The sequence below is a fragment of the Alosa alosa genome, chromosome 14, assembly GCF_017589495.1.
Source record: "Alosa alosa isolate M-15738 ecotype Scorff River chromosome 14, AALO_Geno_1.1, whole genome shotgun sequence".
Classification (NCBI taxonomy): Eukaryota; Metazoa; Chordata; class Actinopteri; order Clupeiformes; family Clupeidae; genus Alosa; species Alosa alosa.
The window spans coordinates 6,173,447-6,191,318 of record NC_063202.1 but is presented as its reverse complement, the minus strand read 5'-3'; positions in this window follow the sequence as shown (position 1 = coordinate 6,191,318).

Below are 17,872 nucleotides of genomic sequence, written 5' to 3'. Positions count from 1 at the left end.
ATTCTTGAAGTTTATGAATGAAGGTCAAACTACAAGTTAGGGAACTTCACTGGTCTATACAGTCATGTTGAGCAGACCAGAATATTGCCACTTAAACCTGTTTTAGGACCACAATCACAAGCAGCTGCTGGCACGACTGAAAAGTACCATTATTGATGAGATAGTCCAACTAAATTAATTTTAAACAACATTTGGCTGATAGTTGGTAGTTGGGCCTATTACCTGGACCCATAGGGCCTGCCCCACTCAGGCGCATGCACCGTCATACACAGACAAGATCATGCCTGCCCTTAGCACATGCTTTATCAACTAGCTGTAGAATATAACTTTGCACAATTAACTTACAAATATTGCATATAGCAATAATATAAGCTCAGATAACTAGCAAGCAACCATGGCATGTCTTGGCTTGTACCTAGCCATAGCACACATTGCAAATGTACTATTAGTCAAATAGTGGGTACACCAATTGTCTTGTCCAATTTGGTTATCTTACATCCGTTGCCCTCACAGATTCCTGCAGCTAAGCTTGGATGTACATTACATTCCAGTAAAGGTTATTGATAACATGCCTCTGAAGTTTGACTTTTTGCACCATTAATACTTTATCGGCAACTAGTCATCATATCTCCGGCTCCATGAAACACATGTTAATGCTCAATACTACACATATATGGTTCTGTAATGTATTTGCATTGTACTAAAATTCGCTCATTTTCAATGGGCATATATGCGGCTGAAACAGGTATTTAGTGCATCCCAAATTTTAATATCACATTATAGTCATTATGGCCTTGAGGAAAATGTTTTTTGGGGGGAGGTGGGGTAGTGCACTATAGGCCCTGGCGTGGCCTAAGCTTTTGTCCTTAATGGCATTTTTCCCTAGCCTGGCGGGCCATCCTATATCATTGAAATGTATAGTCTGGAATCGAACCATTCACCTCGCTTAATCCAAGGGGCGGGCAGAGAATTGTCTTTCAAACTGCCTAGGCATGCAATAGGCCAGCGCTACGACCATATCCATATCCGGGTCGGGTAAAGCGGCAAATACATCCTTCTTCGAAAGTAATGACTTAAGTGCATTGTGTTGCTCAACTTTCAAAGAAAAGCACAAGTCCAACTCCTCCAAAGTTGACGCGCGCCGCCGATTCAAACAACCCGCTCTTAATTCGCCATAGCCACCTTCCTTGTTGTTCACAGTTGCAGGACTGTCGTTATCCTGTTAAGCCCGCCTTAAGACTCTCTAACAAAATAGAGCGCTGTGATTGAATAACATCCACGGTGTTAGCCAATAGAAATCCCTATGGTTTGATACTAAGACGTACAGGCTGAGCAAATTAATTTGCCGCCGCTAGGGTGCGTCTAGATTTCTAGGCTAATTTTTTCCCCTTACATTACTTTTACTTTTATACTTTAAGTAGTTTTAAAACCAGTACTTTTACACTTTTACTTAAGTAAAAAGCTTGGGTTGATACTTCAACTTCTACAAAAGTCTTTTTAAACCCTAGTATCAATACATCTACTTGAGTAATGAATGTGAATACTTTTGACACCTCTGCTATTAGTATGTTACTAGGTTACTACAATATTTTGTCAGTAATCGGCTGATAATAACTCTCAGCTCACCTCAATATGCTTTTTCACGGCGAGTCTTTGAAAGCCATTACCTCGTGGTACTTGGGTGCGCAGAGCTTGCAGCAGTGCATCCGAAAGGAGTTGTTTTTGTATCCAACCATTTCGAAAAGTTCTTCCAGGGATGTACAAGGATTGGCTGGTCTTCCTGGCTACCAACCTCTTCACTAGTGTTTGGTTGGGACATTTCGCTCAAGTTCTCTTCTCTGCCATGGACATCTTTGTAGGCTACTTCGCTACATACGTTTGCTATGTCTTTGGAGTGCGATGTGATTTGTGTCATGTGCAGGTGGTGTGATGGATGATTTGTTAGTCATGGTTGTCAGAATGGTGTGATGGGCCCAACCACAATCAAATTCTTTCTATCTGGATGGGGCAATCTGGATAAACGATAGGGAATTAGATAGACACAATTTTAAAATGTTGTCAGAATGGTATATACTTCCCAGTCCCAAAATTTCACAATCAAATTCTTTTACTTGACACCTCGACTATCTGGATGGGAAGACCAAGATTTATCTGGATAGGTTTTTTTTTTTTTAGCGATGACAAACTGCAAATGTCTTTACATGAAAAATTGAAAATTGACAAACAATTCAATCAAGGCAAAAGAATTAGGACCAGAAAAATAACGCCATTGACATATTTTTTCAAATGTTTCCAAAAAAGGTCCCATGGTGGCTCGGAAGGGGCGGGTTCATATAGATGGTCGAGATGGATGGTCGAGATGGCTTTTTGCAGATAAATGTCATTTGTTTGGCTATTTTCTGCTTGGATTTTTAAAAAGTTTACAAGAAATAGACACCATACACCCTTAAAAAGCCCTTAAGGTACCCCAAAACACGTCTGAAATGATGCAGGAGCCAACTATCTAACATTAGCAAATTAGCGACCTCATTACCCTCCACTACCAGCCAACAGCGGTGACTGGTTGTTCATATGTCAATCTTGCTTCGACACATACACAATTTTAGGAAACATTTTCTGGTAACCTGCTTCATTTATCTATATTAAGGTTAGCTGTTGAGAAACAATTCCTTTTTTTGTTTCATGGGAGGTCATGTTAGCTATTAGTGATCATGTCATTCTCAAACACAATCCAGCCAATCAGCCAAGATCACAAACTCTGCTGTGCATAAAAGTTTTGTGGTGGTGAAAGATGGAAGATAATTAAATTAGCTTAAATGACCACTGATTTTTAAATGCCTCTCACACTAACAAATGCCAGAATTCTTCATAACTACCATCACAGTAAAAACAATCACTCAACCAGCGTATAAGAGCAGTAAACACGCAAACAACTTCAGAGGAGAATGAGAACAACTTTTTTTCATCAGTTTAAGAATAAAAGGTGAGTAAACTTCACCTCAGTCCCTCCAGGCACATGATGGCTATATCCCCAAACTCCCAAATCTAGCCAAATGAACACATTAATCATCATTGAAATCAACACACCCACACCCTTGAATAATGACTGTTAATTGATTCCTTCAGCAGCTGCTGGTAAGCACTCGCGGAGCTCACTGGCCCCTGTCGCCTTGCCAGATTTTGAAAAATGAGGGCCTGGGAAGTTGGCGGGTCTGTTTCCCACAGTGCCTTAGCAAGCCACCAGGCCACTTTCTCTCTCTCTCTCTCTTGTTCTCTCTCTTCTAAGACAGAGGAATGTTCCCAGCCTCTCCTGAGGAGCAAGTGTGTGTGTGCGTGTGTGTGTCTGTGTGCACACTCACTGTGCTTTCAACTTCCATGCAAATATGCAAGAAATCTGAGAAGAATTTAACTTTCTCCTCTGGGTCGCATTTGCACATTTGTGGCTAATGAAATTGTTTGCAGTGTGATTCTCTGTACTTTGGTGTGCAGCCCCTTAATGGAAATTAATTGATTCCTAACACAAGCCCACTATGGCAATTACATCGTTTCTGGGGAGAATCGAATGAGGCTGCCAACATGTTCTGCATTAATAGCATAACCTTCATTTGAACAAAAAGCAGAATTTGTGATGTCTCACCACAGAGACTGCTCATTAGCGGAAAATCTGGCGGGCTGTTATTAAGGGAGGGTTTTATTCAGGCCCCTCTCTCCCAGTTCGCCCAAATAACAACAACAACAAAATGTGTGTGTGTGTGTGTCTTGAAGGGGCACTTTGTTTTTACTGAAGGTGTTGAATGTTCACATGGTTCACCAGTGGAAACTCTAAAAGACATTTGTCTTTGAGGTAAATACATGTCCATTCACTCTCATTCAAGATGAAAAAAGGGCGAACTTTAAAAGCTGTTTTTATGCTAATGTCAAGCTTAATTGGCGTTAGAAAAAATTGCTCTGGCATGCTGAGAGGCTCTAAGATTAGTCAGAAGAGAAAGAACAAGATAAAGCCTTCAAAAGGCCTATTTCAGAGGAATTATGGTTTCCTTTGAACATCTTCCAAGATTTAAATACATTAAAAGCCTGTTGGCATACATGTAAATTAAGCAGTACCAAAGTGTTTCAAAAGAATTCATGGCAAATCACACCAAGGGTGCAAGGACAAATGCAGGGGAACCGGCTCCCAGAAGAGGCAAAACACGGGGCGGAATTCGGGCTGTTGCTTCGGAGCCCCCCTCAGTTGGTCCCTCTCTCTCTCTCTCTCTCTCTCTCTCTCATCCGTTTCTGTTCTGTTCCCTCTGTCCAGGGGCCAAGAGGCTTAACAAGCGGAGGGAGAGAGAAAAGAGAGCGGGAGTGCAGAATGCCGCTTTGCTTCCAGAGCAGTAGCTCTGCCATCCGAGCAATGGGCTCAGTTAAACAGGGCGGTGTGTAAGCCTGGCACACACGCTGACACGCAAAATATTCTCTCTCACACACACACACACACACACACACACACACACACACAGGCACGCACAACACAGACATGCCGACGCACACACCCATACCCACACAACACACGCAACATAATCACAATCACACATATGAACTCATTTTCCCTTTATGCCCCTCTCTTTCTGACACCGGTTCACCTTCGCTCCCTCTATGTCTTTCTCTTTGTCTCCAGCTCTCTCTTCACACACACACACACACACACACACACACACACACACACACACACCCACACACACACATATTCATACTCATACACAAGCCAACTGACCACAGCTCTGGGCAGCAAAGGAGGGTGCGTGTGTCCCTTTCCCTAATTACTTGGGCATGGTGGGTCAGGCCACCGCTACAGGCCAAGGACAATGGCTGCTCATCCATTTTCTGCTTGGCTGGAGGTTTTCAGAGCAGGCTCCACTTCTGAATCGCTGCATTTTTCGGGGGACACGCCATGAAGATGGCTCTGCCATGCTGGCCTTCACGCCAGTCTGATGTTGCACACATGCTGCAGAACTGGACTCCGCAGTGGACAAGAAGCCCAGCCAGGACTATCCAGATAAATGAGAATATTAACCCCTCTCATTCAGCCTCACCTTATACAACCATTAACAGCCTGTTATGATAGAGCATATGTCACATCAGATTATGTTTAATCGCAGGTTGAGGCGCCTCCCTACCTATCTATACTTAACAGGGCCTTTAGCTCTCCCAGGGGTGACAAGGATAACTTGCCATACCAGCACACATCCATGGCTATGGAAGCATTAGCTAGGCTAATATATAGGAGCACTGTCACAACTGTCAGTTAATGGGCTGCTCTGGATTAGTGCACCCACCACCTCTGCCACTTTTATGGAGTGCAGGAAAGGAGAGGGGGAGACATAATGCTAGCATTAGCGACCGCCCGCGACCCTGGGGGAGTGTGCCAGCTGTTTGGGTTAATCCACAAAGCTCCAGAATGGGGCGTTTCACACACACACACACACACACACACACACACACACAGAGGGCCATTTAGGCTGTTATCTGTGTGGCTTTGTGGAGGGAACTCCTGAATGACGGCGTGAACATGTGGGAAGAGTGATTCATCAATGTCCAGGCAGCACATTCCAGTCTGAGGGGACCGACTCAGCCGTCAGGAGTGATGTCATGCAGGCTTAGATCCATGACCCCCATTACAGGGTCTCTGTGCGTGTGAGTGTGTGTGTGTGTGTGTGTGTGTGGGAGAGAGTGTCTGTCTTTGTGCATGACTTTTTGTTGGTGTTTTTGAAGAGTGTGTGTTTGTGTGCATGTGTTTGTGTGTGTGCATGTACACATGCGTGTGTGTTTGTGCAAGTGGGTGTGTGTTTGTGCAAGTGGGTGAGTGTTTTGGTGTGTGCGTGTGTGTGTGTGTCCAGGCGCACATGTTGGCACATGCTGACCGAAGCCCACAAGTGGCATCCAGTGTATTTCAAGTCTCACTGCTTGTTTTAGCACATAGGTCATCCTTGGCAGCACCTCAGAGTCACTTTCCTCAGGGCAGCCCCAAACAAACAAATCAATACACATGAGGCAAGAAAACAAAGCATTCCTAAGTGGCCTGGGCCATTAGCTGTGTTGTACCCACAAAAGATCTTTAGCATGCGGGGATCTAATTACCTTTTCCACATACGTGAGAGATTATACGCTGCAAAGAAACAAGAAGACTTTTATCAAAGAGATCTTGGGTACTTCATTCAGATGAGCATGCACAATTATTTGGTGATTTTGCCGATTCTGGAGCAATCGAGTGTCCACACTTTAAATTTCCAAACGTACACGTTTGAATCATTTATTTTATTTTTTTTTTCCAAGAGGATTTATGTCTCAAGACGAATAGTGACTTGAAAGCTCTGAATCTTCAAGAGGCTGAAGCACTTCATTTAAAGCTAAGAAGATTTACTGTAGATCAAAAGGTTGGCGGTTGGGAAGAAAGGAAGAAGAGGGAGAAAACAACATCCAAACTCACTACTGAAGAAAGGGGGCGGCGTGGCCCTTGCAGATTTAAGCTGAGCAAGTTCACGGCCATTGCAGGACACAGTCCGTTCCCTTCACAGCTCTGGCGAGATGAAAGACCGAGATTGCCTGCTCGACCATGATGCCAGTTCTGCTTTTGATTCTGCTAAATCTCAGCAGGCGGCGGCAACCCAAAAAAAAAATTGTTTTTCTAAAAAAACTCAAAGGTGCTGTCTTAAATGCAACTCCCCCACAATGCAACACACACACACACACACACACACACACCTAAACACTCACACGCTAAACCCCATTAAAGTGTCCCAAGCAGAGAAAATGTGTGCAATGTTAATTACTTTGGCTAGCAGTGAAGCAGAGGCGAGGCCGAGGCACCATTATTGGGCCTGGGCTGCTTTTAAGACAAGGAAACAGGACGATGGCAGCTCGGCTTTGCTTTATTTGCACTTTTGATCAACAGCACCCCCCCACACACACACACACACACACACATGCCTCCTCCTCACCATTAAAATCTGTCAACGTGCCACTCCACAGTGTCCATTCAAGTACTCTTTTATTTATTTTTTTATTTGTTTGTTTGATTTTATGCAGCTTTCGTTTTTTCAGGACAAACACTCACAAACAACTGGAGCCGTTTAGCCGTTTAGTTCGCCACTCCACCACCTGGTGTGAGGCAGTGGCAGCTGACAAAACCTCCTGGTCTCCATCACTGTCAGCCTTTGGTTCCGGCCTCCAGACAACGTTAAGGGCTGCTCTTAATTAGTCCCTTGGTTACACATAATATAATGAGGAAGGCTTGCAATAAGCACTTCTAAACTGTCCGTGCTGGAGAAGTGAGAGATGTTGTCATCAGCATACACTATTTAGTTCATTTCCAACCTAATGTCTTTTGTGAGATGGTATGAGGAATGTGTTTGTTTTGTTATGAAAGACTAATCAAAGCATCTGGTATACTCCTAGAAATGTGCCGTTTGTGTTCTCACATCTCATAATGCTAGAAAAACACATTATCAGATTTGTCTGTTTGAAATCTATATCCGCTCTCATTTAATCAGAAAATGAAATCAAAATTTGAAGCATGTCTCTCCATGTGGATTATCCAATGTGATGCAAACATCTGAATGCCTTCTTCAAATAAACAATGACATGAAATAAAAACAATTTTCAAAAATCATCAGGCATGTTTGCATTCGTGTCCACAAATCAAAACTTCCCCCCTACTAAAAACGTGATTGTCATGGTTCAGTTCAGCATACTTCAAATGCGGATCACTTTAATTGGCACCACTTTTCATCTTCAAACTAGCCTTGACGATCAGATTTTCAAGAGTATAATAATGACTGAAAAAGAACAATAAAAGTGAAAACAACACAAGTTTGACTGGTTCTCTTATAAAAATCTGATATCAGACGCTCAGTTGCGTCCTGTGATCAAAAACGTTCCCAAGATTCCGCCGTCTGTGGGGCTAGCAGGGGGTGCCAGATCACAGGGATGTGGCCTTTCAGAAGCCTCTTACCCAAATACACACGCACACGCTTGCACACACACACACACACACACACACACACACACACACACACGTACAGCGCCCCTACTCTCTCTCTCGCGCTCTCTCTCTCTCTCTCTCTTTGTTTTCTCTCAGTCCCCATGTGCCATGCTATATTCTCCCTAAATAAGCGCTAATTATCCAAATAATTTTTCCAAAATGCCTTTTGCAAATTTTAGTTTTCTTCCGGTGAAGCAGAGGAGTTTCGCTTCCCCCTGGAGACAGCTGTGAGATAAAGGAGCCTGTCTCACTCCAGATGTTATCTCTTGACTACTTAGATGCTTCTCATTCTCATTCAAACACACACACACACACACACACAAAAGACGGGAGGCTGATAAGGTCCAGGGGCCACACACTCTACTTCACAGACGTTTTCTTCCAGCCGGCACTGATGTTCATTGTTCACGCGTCCATCACCTGAATGGGTGCATTGACACGCTCCAGCACCACTGACGTAAGGCAGGAGAGCCAGGATGGATGAGGCAATCCACATCTCTCCATCTCCTCCTTCACACTGCCCACAGTACCTGAGGAGGACCTTCAAGGAGACAGGTCACACGGCCACTTTAATTGGACGAAAGACAGGAAATGAATGGAGCCACGTAGCCCATATGTAACTAAAGACTATGGTGAGAGTTAAACATGCACAACATAAGGGAAATAAACAGCAGTGTGTTAGAGTGGGAAGCATGCCAGCCATGTCTCTAACGTCTACACAACGCTACAAATAACATTGCCTTTGAGAACGTTCTAAAAGAGTATGAGTATTCCCCCTTTTATCATCATTTGGCACTCCTTTTAAAACATGGCATGGCTACAGTGTACTGTGTTCTCTTGTGGTGGTGCTAATTGAAATGGGGACTCGGTGCTTGTGATCCTCTTGGCCAGTCTCAGCCCCTGCCCTGGTTGTGGTGTAGTCGAACGTCCACTCTCAGAGCTCGGCGGTCTCACACTAACTGGCAACAGCAGACTGAGTCAGGCCGCTGACCTAAGGGGGGTGGGGGGGGGGGCTATGAGAAAGGCCCCTCCGACATCTGTAAGTGTTTAGATAAGCCGGCTCTGGAACATATCGCAAGAAGAAGGAGAACGAAGTGGAGGAGGGGGAGAAAAGAAGAGGAAGAATTGATTGATGATTATGATTATTCAAGTAGATGTATTGTATAGAAAGTACACTTTGAACTTCATTAAAATGTAATATGTTTACACTTTCATGTACATTTATCCTATATTCACAAGGCATTAGCTGTACCAAAACCTCAATAAGAGCAGGCTTGTACACACATAGTGAGGCTGATCTCAGTTGCACTTTTCTCTCCCCAGACTAGCGCAGGACCAGACAGACCTGGATGTGCAGAAGTCATGCAGACGCCACATGATGCTGAACACATGACACTCCCCGCTGTGGAGCATGAAGGGACAGTACAGTCACCAGACAGAGGCATCGCTTATCGCCCTAATCATCATGATTTCCAGGCCCCAAACAAGCCAACCGGGTACACAGAGAAAGGTCTGACACAGTTCTGATAAGAACATATAGGCCTTTTGTCTGGTACCGGTAATTAGAACTGTCTACCTAATGACAGGATATTGAACTCTAGGGAAAGCACAGGGAAATAATGACCGGTACCAAGATCCCTCAATGGCACGATGTTCCTTCTCTCTCTCTCTCTTTCTCTCTCTCTCTCTGTCTCTCTGTCTCTCTCGCACACAAACACACTCTCACACAGGGGCTAAACACAAGCTCTCTGATAGTACCACAGGGAGGGCAGTCAGTAAGGCCCAGACAAACCTCAGTGTGTGGCCATTCCTCCAGTATCAGTTCACAACCTTTTCCACTCCCATGTGTGTCTTGGTAGATTGGATCTGAATCACTGTTTTCAGCTAACGTGATTACGCGGCACTTACACTGACTAACCAGTGAGTGCTAGACCCCTGGTGACCCACAGTTGACCTTCAGCTTCGGCCATGCTTGTGGCATTGACTGATGCGGGATGGCTGACATGCTTGTGAGTCTGACGCACACAAGCCACACACATGCAGCAGAGAGTAGCGAACATGTGCTGTTAGCTACGGTTGCTAGCATGTAGCACAGGAAGGAGTGCAATGCTAACAAAAGCAAAAAGGAAGCTCATGCTATCACATTTAATGTTTTTTGATTAGTTATTTTCAGTGAATAGGCAAGGGAAATGGGCATACCAATGTTTATTTTTATGTCAGGTTAAATTACCATATATTTTAGTCCCAAATCACAATATCTCCATATACCTCTTGCTTATATAAACCAAGCACACTGTAGGCTACATAATGTGAGGTTGCATAATGAATCTAGACTGTACAAGTCTTCCCCTTTGGGAGCTGTTAATGACACCCGGCCTCTCATTCCTCTGATGCACATGGCTCACAATTCTGACTGCACACATCACATTGAATGCATCTGGGCCGCAGAGCTTTGCCAAAACCAAACGGCATGAACGATAAATAGCCCGCGCATTGATGTCATTGTTTGAAGGCAGGCAGTCAGTCAAAGCGACAAAAGATCGGGTAGGAGGGCGAGCCCATTTGGAGTCATTTGGTAAATATTGATACAATCGTTTATCAAGTCGATCGCTCTCCGGAATGTCATGTGCTCACAAATGATTTCCGTGTGTTTATTTGCCTGAAAAACAATCCGCCTCTCTTCCCCTCGAGGTCCTCTTACTTTCCTCTTTGCAGTGAGTTACACAAACACACCACACCACACTGATATGCGGAACTTTTTACACAAGCCCTCAACCGGGATAAGAACATTACTCCTTTGAACTGTACTTAAATGGCACTTAATGCATGTAAATGCACCATTAATCTGATGCTATAAATGATATTCCTGCAAATGCGCAGCGATCAGCTAACCTTTGTGGAAGCCCACTGCAAATGGCTTCTCCTCCCCTTGGATCAGTGGAGTCCCTTAAGCCAGAGCAGGTGCTCTGGAGCTGGAGAGCGTCACTGCACAAAGAGCTCTGCTGTCTGGGCTTTGTAGGCAGGATATCCACAGATGTGGAGCCAGACCAGATGGCATGTGGTTCTGAGACAGAGCGGGGACAATGAAGACTCAGGAAGAAGGGGGACAGAAGGGGGACACTGGAGACTCAGGGAGAAGGGGGACAGAAGGGGGACACTGGAGACTCAGGGAGAAGGGGGACACTGGAGACTCAGGGAGAAGGGGACAGAGGGGACACTGGAGACTCAGGGAGAAGGGGACAGAGAACTGGGAGCTCCATGACAAAGAGAGGGAAGAGAGGGTGAGAGAGAGAGAGACTATGGAGGAGAGAGAGAGAGAGAGACTATGGAGGAGAGAGAGAGAGAGAGAGAGACTATGGAGGAGAGAGAGAGAGAGAGAGAGAGAGAGAGAGACTATGGAGGAGAGAGAGAGAGAGGGGAGAGAGGAGAGATGGAGGAGAGAGAGAGAGAGAGAGACTATGGAGGAGAGAGAGAGAGAGGGAGAGAGAGACTATGGAGGAGAGAGAGAGAGAGGGAGAGAAAGGGAGGGAAGACATGGAGACATACAGGGAGATGAACAGAGTGGTTAGAAAGACAGAGGGAGAAACACAGGAGCGATATGGAGAAAAAAGACGTTGAGTAGATGGAGAGGGAGGGTATTTCTTTGTTATTACATGCTTGTATATGTGTTATGAAACAACATCACAATAGGAGAGAGAGGTGGAGAAGAAAAGAGGGGGAGTGGGGCATGTACTGTATATATTTATTCTGTTTACACTATACACAATTTCTTTACATAATGCTGTATCAACACTAACATACACATTTTTTCAAACCAATCAATCAAAATGATTGGAAAAAGGATGCAATCAGACTGAACTGAATTGATTTGGAAAGAGAAAGTTTAAGAGAGTCAGACAGTGAAACAGAGATTCAATAAAAGAGAGAGAGAGAGATTGAGAGAGAGAGAGAGAGAGAGAGAGAGAGAACAGACAAAGTCACCACTGAATTGTGCATTGTCGTCCAGCCATGTGGGAGTGACATTTAACCAACATCTCTCGGCTCTCCACTGGCTCTTATTGTGTTGCCTACAACATGCCTCCAGGCTGCGGAGGACAATGGACGCCTTCTCCTTTAACCAGCATCAAACGGACAGATAAAAAAAGGCAACACCACTGAGACGTCCTCTGAAGTGTAAAACAAAAAAAATGTAATATTTGCATGTCCCAGTGGTATTCCAGACTCTGGAGTCTAGGCTTTGTGGAGACTGCCCTGGTCTCATCCTCTCTGTTCTAGGACCCCCCTTAATCATTTCTGTGGCATCATTTTTCATGGGAGGATGGATGAGAGGGATGAGATGCAAAGAAGAGGCGAAAATAATAAAAAATGAAATGAAAATGAAAAAATCTGAGATGCTTTCTTTGTAAATCATGTGAAGTCTTTTGTGTGTGTGTGTGTGTGTGTGTGTGTGTGTGTGTGTGTATCATCTGAACCGAAAGCCTTTGCCACAGCACAACAGTGGCACAAAGGGAATATCAGATGAAAGCATTAGCGATGTAAATAACTTTTCTGCTGGCGAGGGAGAAAGGAGGAGAGGGAGAGAGAGAGGGAGAGAGAGAGAGAGAGAGAGAGAGAGAGAGAGACAGCAACAGGAGAGTGTCACCCAATTATGAACTAAACTCGCTGTGAAGAGGCCTGACAGACAGACAGCTTCAGTGCAAACAATGAAGTTATTCATCTCCAAAACATAGAAAGAGGATGAAAGAAAGAGACTTTCTGCTGTCCATATTATAGATGGACAGATACTGCAGAATCATGGACTGTTGACATAATACTGCTGACACACTGAAACAAGATAAAACAGTCATCGTTCAGTAATGTGAAAGTAAATTTGAGTAATTAAGATTCAGCATTGATGCTCTAATTGACTGTTTAGCGAAGACCTTTTACATTCCGTTGTCACTAATTAAAAATACTGTGTCATCGTGTCTCCCCCTGTGAATAACATCTTCAGCTCATTACAGCACAGAACAGCTGAACTGACAGTACTGACACACCAAGATATCCAGATGTAGCCAACTGATAACAATCAGGGTAGCTTCATAGCTTCTAGCTTCATAGAGGGAGCTTTTCTTATGCCGTCGTCCCAGTCTGTTTTTTTATTACTCAAACAGAGTTCCTGTTGAAAGTTCTGTTGAAAGGAAGATCCATTAAACATGGAATTTCTGTCCAATTTGTCTCCAAAAGAAGGTAAAAGAGCTGATTATGGGAGCTCTGCACTTTCTTGACCATTAGATTGGCTAAGAAAGAGAAGTTAGTCATGCCTGCTTATCTCACAACCTTATAAGCACAGGATTAAAAGATCAAAGGCTGTCTTGGTTTAATATTATAGAAAATGTAAGCCGCTTCATGGATGCTCGCCCGAGCCTTTTATCCACTTTCAATTCTAAGATCAAAAAATGGAAAAGTCATTCTAATTTTGCTGTATATCCAATGTGAAATTTGCGACCATGTCAGTCCTGTGAGATGGCGAGAGCAGCGTTGTAAAATGGCACATCCTCGTGAGGAGAACACAGGGGTTTTAAGGAGCAGCCTTTAAACAAGGTTTCAAGGGGGACCAATAAGGAGTCAATTAAACACTCTGGGGTAGCGGTTACAGGATGGGGTGTGTGTGAGGGGGGTGGTGAGGGGGCAGGCACATGGACCAGAGGGACAGATAACAAGACAATGCCCTTCAAACTGCTACTGTAGATGGGTACTTTTTGTTCAGCCAGGCTTCAGGCTACTTTAACGAGGATGGTTATTCTGGCATTCACTTCAGAGAGAGAGAGAGAGAGAAGGGCCAGCTTGGCTGTGGAGGACCTCATGCTCATTATTGTAAGACAGGAATAAGAACAACAACAATAATAATAAAGAAGTGTTAGTCACAGATGCTGAAGGATGGATAAGCTATAGTTCGCTATACAAGATTTTTTTTTTTCAACTGCGTAAACCTATCCAATATAGAGAACTTCGATTTGGAACGGCAAATCACCCAGGTAGCCTCTGATTCCGGAATAGACCCGCCGCGTCTCTGCCAGATCAGAGCCTGATCTGTTTGCCCAGTCTGCCACTCTCTGGGAAGGTGTTGAAACGCAAGAGAAGGACCGTCGAAACAATGCTCTGTGACAGGACTTTGATGTGCACATCTTTTAATCTGTTCCCTCAGCCATATGCCAAGGCCAAGCCTCAACTTTTTTCTCTCTCTCTCTCTCCCCTCTCTCTCTCTCGCTCTTTCTTTTTTGGCGTGGAAGTAAAAAGGGAGCTGTTTGATAACTTCTGGGCCCTCTCCAGCGCCAACATCAACAAGTCTTCATCCTTCAAAAGGCAGCCGAGGCAGACATGGGGCACAGAGAAATAAATAAAGCTGCCAAGGGCGGGGTTTCTGGACGCTGGTCAAACTTCAAGGATTTTACATAACCGACTTTAAAGGTAAAAAAGGATGTCCTCCCTGCCGACATGAAAGGCAGTTGTTCTTGGGGGAGAAAAAGTTTTTAATTGAGGTGTGAATGTAATGGCATGTGTCAATTTTCACATGCACGTCAAAGGAAAAAGTGGCAAAAAGTTATACTGAGGAGAGATTTTTTTTGTGGGGGGTGGGGTTATACAAGAGTTGGATGGTGGTATGACAGGGTGGGGAAGGTGTGGGAGGGTTAAAAAGGAAAAGGTCATATGTTTGGAGCTGTCTTCATCTCCTTTTTGCCCCAATGCTTTGAATTAACACAAGCGGATGCGACGCCAAGGCTAGAGTTTGCTGAAGGCAAAGTTAGTGTAGTGGGGCACTAGATGCCAACCGACATTAGCCGTTCCTCACATCATATGGCTGTGTCTGGGCGTGACTCACTCACGGTGAGATGTGCTGAGAATGTAACTCTGAGTCAGTCCTTCGTCTTTCCCATCAAATCACAGGCCTCGCCCGCCCAACCACTTCCCTCTCATCTCTGCTAATAAGATCTGAAAACTACACAAATGGGTTTAAAGGAAACCTTTTTTTAACAGTTGCTAGAAAGTGAGTCTCCTCTTCTGACATTTTGATGCTGTTTGTATAAGTTATGTCATCTAAAGGGGCCTGCTAGATGTGGGATGTCATCAAGTCAAGACTGGTTGCTGCCACTGAGTTCTCATTATACATGTGCATACTCATATCTGTTGAAGGTGTGAATGTTGGATTGTTTCTCTGCCTTTCTATTCATATAAAACAGATGAACATGGAATGGGGAGGTCATTTTTGTTCGGTTTTCAAGATAGCAGTGAGGGTAATCACAGATCCGAATCAACATCTGTGTAAAAGGGAGAGTGGTGGGATTTGGCTGAGATGCAGCCCAGTAGCTACGTAACTAAAACAAAGCAAGACTATGTGTTGTCAGAGCACAGAAATGTGAGATGATAAGTATTAAGTTATTGCATGTGATGGACACCAACTGTGCTGCAGTCCGGACATTGCTGTAATGTGCATGCTTGGCCACGAGCCTGCCGACACTAATTTCGCCCGTCATTGTTTTTTATAGTAACAGGCTAGTTTATTTTCAAAGCTTGTAATGGCGCTTTCAAGGACTCACACGATATTTTTCAGCTCTGACTTTAAAGCATTCGAACCAAATGTAAACACAACAACGTGCTGATGACTCATTAGTGAATTTTCCTTTTATCTACTGGCTATCAACATTGTTCTTATTCATGCAACACTACCTCATCATGCATCACATTCATCTCATGCATTTCAATAGGTTTTTAACCTATGATACAGTCAAGGTCATTGGCTCTGTCAGGTTTGTTGGCATAATGATAACAAATGTTATAAATGTGATTAAAAGAGGTCTAATTGATTAAATAGCTTGCCTATGTGGGTTTATTTTTCCAGTTTTTTCCAGGAGTTCCAATTTGAAGTAGCTTTCTTGCGCAATTTACCAAGTTGGAAAGACCCAAGCTCCAAGTGGAATGCAACACTATAAGTAAGCTAGGCACTAAGCTAAACATTACAGCCCTGGTACTGGAACATAGGCGTGTATAAAAACACACATTGGGGCAGCATCTTCAGTGTAAACAAGCAAAGCTGCCATAACAAGAGATTTCCTTAAAGGCGATATACTGTGGGTTCTGTGTTTGAAAGTGCCTTCTGTGTGTTACTTGGAGGCATTGCACATCATTAATGGTTGAAAGGCTTGTGATTTGCACTTCACAGAAGGCTTGCGTGCAGTGCAACACAGACCCCAGCCCTTCCCACCCTCTCTCTGTTTCTCTCTCCCTCTATCTTTCTCTTTATCTCTCCCTCTATCTTTCTGTTTATCTCTCCCTCTATCTTTCTGTTTCTCTCTCCTTCTATCTTTCTGTTTCTCTCTCCCTCTCTCTCTGTTTCTCTCTCCCTCTATCTCTGTTTCTCTCTCCCTCTATCTTCCTCTTCATCTCTCACTCGGCCTCTCTTCTCAGTCCAGACCTTCACTCCCTCGCTCAGTGTCTACTCTCTCTGTGTCCGTTTAGGCCATCTTGTTTCCTCTGTCTCTAGTCCTCTCTATCATCTTGTTTCCTCTGTCTCTAGTCCTCTCTATCATCTTGTTTCCTCTGTCTCTAGTCCTCTCTATCATCTTGTTTCCTCTGTCTCTAGTCCTCTCTATTTCTCACCAGTTGTGGCTCTTCCAACCCAATATCCTCCTCTCTCTCTCTCTCTCTCTCTCTCTCTCTCTCTCTCTCTCTCTCTCTCTCGACCCAACCTCTTTCCCTTTCTTTCCCCCATCCTGAAAAATTCACACACACACACACACACACACACACACACACACACACACACACACACACACACATACACACACACACACACACACGTCTTTTTCTCTCCGCCTATCGGCCTGCAGGTCTGTTGGTCAGCGGGCGGTCAAGCAGCCCCGCTCCTGCGTCGGGCCGGGGCCCAGTGGAGATCAGAGGGAAGCACACACATGCTTCCAATAAGCCAGCCGCCCAATCTCACACACATCTGTGTCCCACTCCCAGCACACACCGGCCGGCCAATAAAAGCACAGAGAAGAGAGAGAGAGGGAGGTAGAGAGAGAGAGAGAGAGAGACAGAGAGAGAGAGACAGAGAGAAAGAGAAGGAGGCATGAGGTATGTTACTTGAGGTTAAAAGAGGAATGAGGTAGATATGATGGAGGGTGGAACATGAGGGGGAGAGAGGACCAGAGCTGTGAGTGTGTGTGGTGAGAGACAGAATGGCGTAGCTGGCAGAGTAGCATTGAAGCTCAGACGAGAAATATCTTCTACACACAAACACACACTTTGTCTTTTGTCAGTGGATGCTGTGCAGCATCCATTCAGTTTCTCTGTGTATCTATCAGTGTGGCCATATCCACAACATCTCTTTCGATGAGAACATCTCTCCGAATTCCTCCTTTGAGTTTTTCAGCTGAAAAGAAGTCTCATATATCTGCGTTCCGTCGAAGGATGTCAATTTGAATAAGGCCTGGCAAGGGGACGCAATAGCTGCAGAAAAACAAACGTCGGTGTGCACATCTGAGTGAAAGTGAAGGGAAAGATAATATTAGTTTTCTGCTCCTCACACCCCCCACGGGCCGGCTCTGGTTTATTTGTCCTTGTGGGAGAGAGAAGGGGAAGAATCACAAAAAGTGTGTATGTGTATGTATGTGTGTGTGTGTGTGTGTGTGTGTGTGTGTGTCTGTGTGCCTGTGTGTATATGAGAAAGAGACAGCTAGACAGACTGAAAGACAGAGATACAAAGGTTGTCAGCGAGACAGAAAGAGCAAGACAAACAGACAGGGAGAGAGAGAGAAAGAGAGAGAGAGGAAGAAAAAGAGGAAGAGAGAGAGAGAGAGTGGAAGAGAGAGA